The 12,444-nt window shown below is 34.9% G+C and overlaps 1 protein-coding gene across 18 annotated transcripts in view; it reads left to right on the top strand.

Moving 5' to 3' along the window:
- Nucleotides 1–12,444, top strand: part of PPP1R9A (protein phosphatase 1 regulatory subunit 9A) — a 312,302-nt gene that overhangs the window by 4,222 nt on the left and 295,636 nt on the right. The window lies entirely within an intron of this gene.

Raw genomic sequence — 12,444 nt, 5'->3', positions numbered from 1 at the left:
GTATTGACTAACAGTAAAGTTGAAGAAGTTTGGAGATTGTGAGATACATTCCAATGGACTGGAGTATGAATAATATGAACACTGAAAACCAGGAGTGTTAGTTTGAAATGGAATTACCTCTTTAACCAGTTTTACCTACAAGTGCCCATAAGTAATAAAATTTTCTGAATCTGAACCCTCTAGGATATGAGGCATAATGTACCATGAGAGAGTTATGATGACCTTGGAATAACAGTCTTCATTTACTTGCTTAAAAAAATCTGAGTTATCTCTTACTTAAGTGTAAGTGGATTGTGAGGAATGTTGAAACTTATTATAATTCTTTTTTGTGTGTGTGTGTGTGTGTGCTGCTACTTAGTAGTGAAAGTTTGATTCGTAGAAATATATTAGCGGACTTAAATACTTTAATTGGAAAGCTATGACTGTAAGTAGCTTTGAGTTCAGAATTTGTAATGTAGCCCTGAAATGAAATTTTGTGAAAGGAAATTAAATTGATTTGTCATTCATGTATATGTTTTTACCTCTTAAAAGCTGGGTAAATGCCAGTTGAATTCAGATGCTCTATTCTAATGACTTCACTGAGTTAACATTTGGTATAGAAGAAATAGCACAATGTACATCAGTAGCGGGTGGTGAGACATTATTAGCTGATAATGGCAGGAGGGGCAGGAGGTGATGGGTTGAGTATCACAATCTCCTGGAGTGCTTTTTCACTGTGCTTTTTCACTTTTTCACCCACCAGCCTTCGTCCTGAGATTCTGGTGTGCCCTCCTAGGGGAATCTGAAGGGTTGTGGTGATAGAATGTGTAGCTTGAAACCACTTTCTAGGGACTCCTCACTTGTCCAGTGTGTATATATGATAGATTTGTAATTGGATGTGGTTATCTTTTGAAAGAATCTGAAATCACTGTCTATTGTTATTTCCATCTTTTAAAACTTCCGTATAAGGGCTGTAAGACATAATTTACAAAGCAAAGAGAAATTTGATTTTGCTTTAATTATGAAACACTATTTTGAAATGAAGTAATAATCTATGAAATTATTTATAGGTGTTAGGGGGCAAACTTTTCATTTCATTAGCGTAAGACAAAAGTTCTGGATCAGAATGGGCCATGCCAAGTTACACTGTGTTTAAAATAACTAGAGGTGTGAGTGTGGTTTCTGAGTAAGCTAAGTTTCTTTGCTGTGCTTTCCCAATTTCCTTTGTGAAACTCTCCCCTCCGCCTCTCCTCCTACCCCCCCCCCCAATTCTAGGCTCTCTCTTTAGAGGTGTCTTTCCCTCAGGCCTGTCCAGGAGCTCCTAAATTTCACCATGCATGTTCCCTTCTCAAGTACTTTCCTTTGAACATCATCTTTCTGCCCCTTAGGAAGAAAGCAATAAGATTAAATTGTTTCACACTGAGCAAGGCAGGAATAACTGAAATGAACTCTTCAAGGAGTTTGTTAAAACCAGTGACTAACTCCCAAATGGGGGATAGCAGCTTATGAAAATTTATCAAGTAGAACACTACCCACTCAACCAAATGGGGCACCAGCCTTATATTTGGGTCCTGTGCTGCACAAAACATAACACACAGGAATAGGTTTAATGCATTTTAAAGGATTTGTCATTGAAATGTGGCTGTTCCTATATGAACAAGCCAGGTTTTGGGTATGATATTCTGAAATTCAAGTGATATTTTTTCTACTATGGCTCATAACAAAAAGCATTTGCCTCTTAATTTTCATATAATAAACTGTACTTCACATAACATAGAATGAAATAGATTTTATATATATATATAACATAGATCAAGCATAAGATTAGTGAAGCAAAGATAATGCACTGGGTTTTAGTGGGCAGTTAACAGTACTAGTTGGAGTGGATTAAGTTTGCAAACAGAAGATTCATTCTTAGCCCTTTGTAAAGAATAAGACAATTACTCTTTCTTGTTCTCATTGTTTAACATGTAAGTGGATTCACTTGGAAATTTTGAGAGCTACTTTTCTCCTGGTAGTGGTGATGGTAGTGTTTAGATTATTCTTCAATTAAGATTTTTGCCTCAGAGGGTGATAATAATGAAATTCAACATGTATTTATTGAAGGCTTCTTATTATGTGTCTATTCTCATGCTGTTAGGTGTGGAAGACACACAAATCTATAATGTTACCTCTTTCCTATGTGAGCTGGTGGAGTCAGTTCTTAAACCCTTGGTATTTCAAACCCATGTAACACAGTCTGAAAACCTGCCTTGAAATGTTTAATGTCCTATAATATAAAGACTGTGACTGTCGTTGGCTGTACTAAATGCATGGAGTGAACAGGATTTGATAGACCATTTGAAAGGGAGTACGCTGAGCCATTCCCTATGTATGTTTCCTTACTCTTTTTGTAAACATTCACTTATGGAATGGGAGATTATGATTTCCAACCTAAATCTTTTCTTTTGAAATTTGAACATACTCCCTCTTTTAGCAACAATAGGTGACATATTCTTTACAGAACTGACCTTTAGAACTTTTACATTCTTTTCCTGATATTCTCATCTTATTCTTAACTAGAGTAAATATTCTCGATACTTTTAGACTTTTGTTTTACATCTTGTTTATGATCTCTGTGTGTGTGATCGTGTCCTCAGTTTTTATTTCAGTTCTTCTACAGATGTTTTAAATAGATGCTTTTCTAAGATGTCTTAAATCTGGACCTAGAAAAGTATTAAAATAATGGCTGATCTTTCCTGTGTAGCATATTGCTTATACATAATTGTTGGTGACACTTAGAAATGGATTATTTCTTAATGGATAGGCTGATGGGTTTCACAGTGTTGTGGAAAATTAGAATGGGATTGATTAATAATGGAAAACATAAGATTCAAGTTTGAGATGGGGAATGAGAGAGTGTTATGAACCATGCTAATGTGGAATTATGCTTTCATTCTCAGGAATTTCTCAAAACCAACAGATTGAATTAATTACATTTGCCTTAAATAAATGCAGGATAGAAAGGGTGACATTTTTCATTATTGTTTTCTATTAATTCAGAACATTTACTGAGTCCTTACTATGTGTCAGGACAATGCAATATACAATAAAAGTAATAAATACATAAAATGACTGGAGCTGATCAGGTCAGCGACTGCTAGTAGGTGGGGAGTGGAGAGCCCATTAACAATGCTTCTCAGGCTATTCTGCTAAAATGTTCTTGGATGATCTTTCTAAAGTCACTGCAACCTTTTTAAGGCAGTAATAACCCTTTCTCGGTTTCTGGTAGCCTTATGTCCTTTGGATAGGTGTTCTTGAAACATAACATAGATGAAAAATGGTATTATTCTAATTCCCAGCAAGACAGAGATTATAGGGTTAACGTTAAGATGTATTGTGCTGTACTCTTCTGAATGTTTTCTCAAACTGTATGGGGCTTTACAGAGCTGGGGTTCAAAAGAGAATCACCAAGGGCAGCAGTGCTTCTCTAAATCTTACATGATACTTGTTGAAAGTGGGTCCCTTAGCATTCTCTTTCTCTTTTGGGGCTCTGAGTTGGTACACAGGGCATCTACGAGACCTTTTATTCAAGATGGTGTTTAGAGTATCATTGTGAGATCCAAATTTCTGACATTCTGCTTCTTTAGATTAAACTTTAATATGCTTATAAATCACTTGGGGATCTTTTAAAATGAAGACTTGTGATTCCGTAGGTATTTTGGGGGAATCACCTTGATGTGATAGCCTCCAAGTACATTACCAGCTTTCCCAGGGGTTATGGAATAGACAGGCTCAGCAACCAAATTAAATATTCAGATCACAGTATTTATCAAATTAGTTTAAAACACACAGCCAGAAGCAAGAGGAAAGCCATGGGGTAAGTTAACACACATAAGGTGCAAAGCTTGGAAGGACCACACCACCTGGGCCCAGGTACACAATATTCATATGTCCCGACCCTCTCCCTCTTTCACATCATCTTTCCGATTGAGGGTGTGGTAATGAGGACCAGAGCTGAGTTTTGAGCAAGGGCTCCACATACTAATAATACCCTAGACTGATGATACATATTTGGTGTATTGAAGAGAGAGGGTACAAGTATACGTACATACAAGTGTAGCTTTGCCAGTTTTGCTGAGTTGTATCTGTGTTTCTTGGGTAAAGCACCTGCAGAGTCTGGAATAAGACCAGCCTGGGGCGTCCTTGGTGGGTGGCTGATATGGAGATGGTATATATGTCAGTCCAGAGATGGTATGATGATGACTTAGTCTTTCCATCCTTTTTTTTTTTTTTTTTACAAGTGAACCTCTTGTTTGTTCCAGCTTATTTTCTAGTTTAAAATATCTTAGAGCTTATTAAATTGCCTATTTTTAACACATCTTAAGAACTTTGCCTTCATTTCAGAAGCTTATGATCCCTTATTATGTATATCTAATTGAGCCTCAGAATTTTGCCTTTACCTCATAAGCTATTAGTTTACTTACCATCAGTGACCACTACTTCTTATGAGTTTTATCCAGCTCATTTGTTTCCTTGACTTTCATAATAGAACTTAATATTCTTGAATAATATAGCAAATTCACAAAACAGGTGAGATTGTGCATTCCTAAAAAAAGATCTCAAGTGGGTGCTAAGGCTGCTGGTCAACAGATCGCTCTTTGGAATATGTGAAGTACAGTTTTCTGGCTTCAGAAAAGAGCTGGTTACAAAATGTGTGGGAAGCTTGTTTGACACGTTTGCTTTCCAGATCAGTCTGCTGTAGCTGGTTGTGTGGAATAGTGTTCTTTGAAGCTGATACAGGTGTAAAGTTGTAAGGTGCATGATGGTTCTGGATACAGGAAAGTATTGATTTCTAAATTCAAAAAAGGTTTGGGTCATTAAAGTGTCACATCGTAGACTCTTGTGTTAGACCACATAGGAGTTTTATACAAGAGTATAAGTTTTTAATTATAAAAGAACAGGAGGAAGTAGTTCTTGATAGACTCAGAAATTCAATTTCTTTCATTTTTTGAAAGCCTAAATTAATAAGCTAAGGAAAGTATAAGGATAGTTATCTTATATGGTATGTTTTTATTTGGATAACTTTGATGCCCTAACATTTAAATTGGACTGCCTTTAAAATTTTGGTGTCTTGGAACCTATGGTTTATAACTAGGTAAATATATAAAATATTTTAATGTACTATACATACACATTTAATATACAAATATTTTCATGTACCCCTCTTCTAATATTGAGTGTTTATACGGATACCCCTTCCCTATTTCACTAAACACGGTCATTTGGTATTCAAAAAGGTTCTTTTCTACAGCAAACTGTTACAGATGTTTGTTGGCATTTATTTGTGGTAGAAAGATTTACTTTTTGGGTTTTGTATCATCCGTAATATTTTGTCTTCCCCTCTAAACTTCCCCACAAAAGACATTAGTTATTGGGTTAATGGATTTTAAAGGGAAGAGGCTGAATTTAGGGGAAGATAACTTTCTATTATGTTATCCACACTTTGTTTACCTTGTTAACCCACTTACATGCCCATCAATTGTAATCTGATTTAAATCTCATCTGCGTTAGATTTTTTTGGTCACATCTTACTTCTTCGCTGCTCCAGGACTAAAAAGGTTTTGGAATTCTCTAGAGCAATATGGTTAGATATGGGATAATTTCTGCATAAACAAAGCAAGCATTGGTATATTAAACTCTGAATATAATTTCTTGGTGTGTGCTGTTACTTAATTTACTTAATATTCTGTGTTCTTCCCTTTTGGATCTATTTCATTTTTGTTCTTTTGCTTCATTATATTCTACAGTTCTCAATTTGAATGGGAAGAGATGATTCATATTTTTTCTTCCTGGTCACTTAAAATTTTTTCCCAGTTCTCGTTTCTTCATTTTGGTTTGTGACATAGAAACTGAAAGATGAAAAATCCTTCAAGGTAATCTAGTGTAATTTCCCCCTCATTCCAGTTAGCTCTTCAATAGCACGATGCTGACAGATGATCATTCGGCTTCTGCTTTAATAATTCCACCTTTGGGAAGTTTATTATTTTGCAAGGTGGAAGGAAAGTTAGGAGGAGGGACACCCTATTGTGTGTGCATGTGCGTGCATGTGTGTGTGTGTGTAATTGGACAGCATTGTGAATGTACTTATTTCCACTTACTTTTAATTTGCAATTTTTTAATTGAGATAAAATTCAAATAACACAAAATTCACCATATAGTTCGATGGTTTTCAGTATTTTCACAGTATTGTGTAACCATCACTGCTATCTAATTCTAGAAGATTGCCATCACCCTAGAAAGAAACCCTGTGCCTATTAGCAGTCACTCCCAATTCCCCTTCTTCCTGTATCCTCTGGCAAACACTAATCTACTTTCTCTATGAATTTACTTCTTCTGGACATTTCATATAAATGGAATCAGGGGTATGCGTTTTGAAAGGAATATAAAAGACACGAGTGTGACTGGCGAGATGTTAAAATTTAAGATTCCCTGAGGACAGCACACTATATAGGAAAGTCGAAAGAGCAGGGCCAAAAGAATTTTCTGGGTGCTGACACAGGCTAAAGATCCAAGTGGCGAGGTGTGGGAGCAACAGATGCTGTCTGCCCCTTATGCAGTTTCATGGAGAGGAAAACAAACAAACAAACAAACAAACAAACAAACAAGCGAGCTAAGAAGACAGCATCCAGGAGGGGTTGGGGCTATTTGTAAACTGAGGAAGTATGGTTGACTGTGGTGAAGGGAGTGGTTGGAATAAGTCCCTTGCATGGGACACTGCACTTCTCTGCATGTAACCTGAAGTTGCTACTGCTGGAGCCTAAGTGTCTGCTTCAGCATGGAGTACCGTAAAGGCACCAGGGGCACTAATGCTGATTTCATGTTTACATTGCTCTTACAACAAGGGACTCTTGTCCTTTTCTGATAATCTGATGAGTTTATTTCCATCCTACTGCTCTTACCTTGTGGCTTTCATTATTCTTTTATGTTGATCTAGATTGTTCGTAGACAAACTTCACTCTTTGTATTTAAAATTCTCTTAATTCTTCAATATTTTAATACAGGTTTCATATGCCATACTTGCTATTATCTGTAATGTAACCGTTTATGAGATGAGTAATGTGGGGCTGGCATTCATTTAGTTTATTGCATGGTATTTACTGGAGCTTAGTATATATATTGCTGTTAAATGTTATTAGCTGGTAATGAAAGTAACACCAAGAGTGACGTGGCATTCTGTAAACTTGACAAATGGCCTCTCGAGGCATTGGCTTTCTTATTTGTAATGGAGGCTGTCTTACTTGTAAAAGATGCCTTCTCTACTTTATCGTCTTGTGACTCTCTGATAATCTCTTGAAGATATTTGTGCAATAAGTGCCACTATCATAAATATCTGTGCTATTATTTCAAAGGGAAATGGACATCTTTTGTTGCAATATGGAAATTAATTATGTTAATTGCCTTTGAGAATGTTATTTATGCTATAGATTATAGTAAAAGCTTTAAAATGATTAAATTTTAAGTCCCAGGGAGTGTATTTTTATAGAGTGGCTTTTAGAGCAACTCAACTTTTGGAAGTATGGATTGAACTATATATTAAACACCCTGCGAAGGAACCTAAGAATAAAGAAATGTTTTGTAATATAGTTGCTGACATATTAATTGCTTCACTCACTTTTGTTCTGGAAATAGCTTCATAGCACAGTTCAACATGATGGAGATATTGATATTTTTTTTGCAAAATTTCAAATTTTTTAGTCTAACTTGCTCTCTCTCACGCATCTGTTCTTATAAAAAGGACAGTGAATCAGGCAGAGTATAAAGATATCTGGAAATTTTATATTTCAGGAGGAGGAAAGTTTTGTTCTTCACAATCTATTTTCAGAGGAATTTAAGAAAAGCATTTATACAGTTAAAACTTTCTGCCATTTATTGATGTATCAGGAAAAGTGGTTTCAGATGAAATGGCTCATAGACCTTAGTCTCCTCTCTTTTTTAAGTCAGGTAATGAGTTTTATTCTGGGGGAAAGCTGATCCTCCAAGGTATTTTCTATACCAGCTGAAATACAGTGGTCTAGATAGGAACACATAGTGGTTGGCAAGGGTCAAAAAGAGAAAGAGTCATGATTATGGAGGTTCCTTTCAAGGACTGAGCAGGTGAGAGGCTTCCAGAGTAGCTATTTGTGGAATTTCCCCCATGATTCTTTCCGACTGGCATAACTCAGAAACAGAGTGACTCTGTGTCTTGGGTCTGTCAATGTGCAGTGAGGTGGACCCTTCTCTTTCATCTACTGAAGAGCTGTCCTCCAAAAAATTACTCTTCTAGTCCTCTTTCAAAAGTATGTCAGGACAGAGTTCCATGGAGGGTACATTCATGCTGGAGAATTTGTCTAATCTTGAATATAAGGATTTTAAATAGTCCTCAAAGTCAGAGGTACCTGTCCAGGGTTTGGAAGAGTTTTTCTTCCACTGTAAGGGACCTCAGTTGAGGAGAGGGAAAAGCAGGTTTATTGGTTCGTATTTAAGGTCCACTTGTGAGTCAATGTGGTATTGACGGGTTCTTTTACCAACCCCTTGTTTCAGACAAAACAGATATGCAAAGTTGTTTCATAAAGAAAGAAAAAGACATAAATTCACACTTTATGCTTTGGATCAACTGATATACACACATATATTTTTAAAAGAACCCATTCTTCAGAGGGGGTGGCTAAAGTTACTATAGGGTCTTTGACTATCATCTTGTGCACCTATACATAAAATGTACTTATTTTTAGAAGATTCTTCTATAAGTAGAATAGTAAAATGCAGTAATTTATGTTGTGTATGAGTTTTTATATAATATACTATGCCCAGAGCATCCATTTTTCTCTGGAAATTTTAAGATTGGGCACTAAACATTAAAACAAACACAAAAACAAGCCTTATGAAGAACAAAACTGGATCAGAAATGAAAATCTACAATACAATAGGGAAAGCAGAGTACAAGAATGATGATAACATGGAGCAAGTCTTCATTGACTTTTGACATATGCGCATAATGCTATGTTAGCATTAAAAAGGAATTAACCCTATATCATTTTTTGTTCAGGATCTAGAATTATCTATGATTATTTAGGATAGATTTCTAAAAATAAAACTATTGACAAATATTTTATTTTATTTTTTTTTATTTTTATTTTTTTTTGACTAAAATATTTTAAATCTATTCATACATACTGCCTGAATTATTATTTAGGAAAGTCGTATTAATTTATAACTAGTATTGCATTGGAATGATTTTCTCACAATCCCTACAACAATAACTTGGTGTTATTTGTATGCTTTACAGTTTTCAGTTTGGCGAGTAAAAAATCTCTTTCATAATTTCTGTGGTTTATGTTGATTTATTGATGCTGTTAAATGTTTTCATGTGTTTATAGGCCTTTTTTGGGTATGAGTTCTGAGTGTTGTTTTTATGATCAATGTGTTTTTTTGGTCAATGATTTTTGGTAGGAAGTACATCAGAGTTATTTGTCTTGGTAGAAAGTTAAAAGAACTGACAGGCCTAATAATAGTCATAATAATTCAAAATAATGTCATAATAATTCATTATGATATATGCATAAAGGGTAATAGGATAAATCGATTATAGATCACGTTTTCTAAAATTTTAAAGATGAGGACTATTGCTATACCCAATATACCACAGGGTAAAAAGATTGGATAAGTACTTAACATGCATTTTTATCACAATTTTATTTTTAGTGTTATGTGTATTTGTACCTAGAACAAATATTGAAAGCACATATGTCAGAATGTTAACTATGGTAATTCCTGGGTGGAGAGAATAAAGGTGATGTTTAAAAAATTTTTAAATATTTTTCTAGAGTTACTAAGTATTCTACAATGAGCATGTGTTAGTGCTTTAATTATATGTAAAAAAAAAGGTGGTGGGAACACAATTGGAATGATCAGTAATAACAAGAAGTTGACAAAAGCATTTTTTCATATTGTCCAAGATTCAAATAATTAATTTTTTATATTATTTTCTTTGGAGATTATGTCACAGAAAAATTTTGAAGAGTATGAATCTATGGAACACTTAAGGAAGTATTGGTTTAAGAGGATGGGTGAACTTTTGACAATTGAATTCATTAAGTGCATACTTTTTAAGTCTTGGTAAAATTAATCCCATGTTTGTGGTTAAGCTTGTGAATATTATGGAGGGATGACCTTTCAGTGTATTTTAAATTTCGATATATTTGCATAGATGTTAGGTGTTAGATATTTTCCTTGAGTTGCTAGTGTATGTGTGATATCCTAACCTGTAACCTTAGTATGCTTTTAAAAACTGAGCATAGGGGCTCCTGGTGGCTCAGTGGTTGGGTGGCTGCCTTTGGCTCAGGTCATGATGCTTTGGTCCTGGGATCGAGTCCTGTATCGGGCTCCCTGCAAGGAGCCTGCTTCTCCCACTGCCTAGGTCTCTGCCTCTGTAATCTGTGTCTCTCATGGATAAATAAATAATAAAATCTTAGGGAAAAAAAACCCAGCATATACTGTGGATTTGAAAAAAAATATTTTAATGAATAGTCTTACTAAGAATAATAAATATTTGTTTTTAAAAAGCCTAACAATTCTCCCACATGTATTTCTTTTTGATCTGTTAAATTCTTGAGCCTCAACAGATTCTCTCTCAGAAGTTGAGAGAATAGAGATGTCAAGTGTAGTATCTTGATTATATGTAATCCTATGAAAACATTTGCATGCTCTCAGTGAAAAACAGGATTTTGAATTCTAGGACTCCACAGCGTCCTTTTGAATATGTTTCCTGTTACAAAACACCAGCCAATATGTAGTTTCCTGTTGTTCTTAACAAAAGTTTTAGCTGAAAAGATTCATTTGATGTATGATTAGACTATATGGTAGTATATACTATTTTGGGTTAGGGTCAAAGGGTTAGTTCCTTTCATGCATCGGATAGTGTTCCACCTTTAAAAAGCTTTGGTTGCTGTTCATGTCTTTTGCCCATTTCATGATTGGATTGTTTGTTTCTTTGGTGTTGAGTTTAATAAGTTCTTTATAGATCTTGGAAACTAGCCCTTTATCTGATATGTCATTTGCAAATATCTTCTCCAAAAAAAAAAAATAATAAAAAAAAAAAAAAAAAAAAAAAATAAATAAATAAATAAAAAGCTTTGGTTGATAATGCTAGAGCATAGAAATGATAAGAAAAACATTTTTGTTGAGTGGCAGAGTTTTCTGAAATTAGAAGTTTAAAATACTGCTTCTGGCCTAATTAGATCAACTGATAAATCTTACAATTTTAAGCAATTCTGGTATTTTATAAGCTCTGGTAAAGTCCTAATTAAATTGCCTTACTGGTGCTGCGTTACCATTTTTAATTAGGGGTACTTAAACCTTACCACATACAATATGGCTAACAAATTCTATTTTGTTGAAAATTGATTTTATAGTAGTAATACCCATGATTAATTATGTATAATTTTGAGGATTACTTAAGGAAAAAAGGCAACATTCTTACAACTAACTTTGAGCTGAAACTCTTGTTTCTCCGTTGGAGATTCTGATGCTTGTAGAATTTTTATGTTGCTGGTTCCTTCTCTGAATAATGAGTTCTGTGAATAGTATTTTTAAGGAACTAAACAGCTCTCAGGAGATGCCCCATTTGCAGATATAGCAATCAGAAGTTTAAGTGTGAAGTTACTTGGTTTTGGCTCTCATATTGTTTTGTGTAATTCTTACCCTTAATACAGAAAGGAACCATTACTTAAGTAGGGTTGATTCCTCTCACTGGAGAATGGTGGAAATAGACTATAAATATTAATATGAGATACTTTTCTCCCTCAAGTTTTTATTTAAATTTGTCAGTTAACATACAGCATAACATTAATTTCAGGTGTAGAATTTAGTGATTCAGCACTTATATACAATACCGGTGCTCATCCCAAGTTAATGTGAAATACGTTTGAAGGTGTTTTTTTTTTTTTTTTCCATGTGTTGTATTTAATTGTTAAGTAGTATTACTAATCAGGGTTCTTCAGGGAAATGGAACCAATAGATGAGTATGTGTGTGGGGGTAGTGGAGAGAGAGAGAGGCAGAAAAAGAGAGACAGAGAAACAGAGACAGGGAGAGATTTATTTAAGGACTTGGCCCACATGGTTATGAAGGCTGGCGAGTCCAAGATCAGCCCAAGGCCGGGCGGTCTTTTGCTCAGTTCAGGTGTTTAGCTGATTGTATGAGGCCCATCCATGTTTTCGAGGGCAGGCTCCTTTGATTTAAATGTTAAACTCATTCAAAAATACCTTCCCAGAAACATCCCAAATAATGTTTGGCCAAGTATCTGGGCATCACAGTTCAGCCAAGTTGACACATAAAATTAACTCTCTCAGTCAGATTTTCTTACTTGGTTATACCTCTGAAGCTGTTTCACAAAAACAAAAACGAAAACAAAAACAACTTTCAGTTTTTTCCCCACATATCTTAGT

The sequence above is a fragment of the Canis aureus genome, chromosome 18 (genome assembly GCF_053574225.1).
Source record: "Canis aureus isolate CA01 chromosome 18, VMU_Caureus_v.1.0, whole genome shotgun sequence".
NCBI lineage: Eukaryota > Metazoa > Chordata > Mammalia > Carnivora > Canidae > Canis > Canis aureus.
Note: the sequence above shows the minus strand (reverse complement) of the source record. Positions and strands in the feature narration are given on the sequence as shown.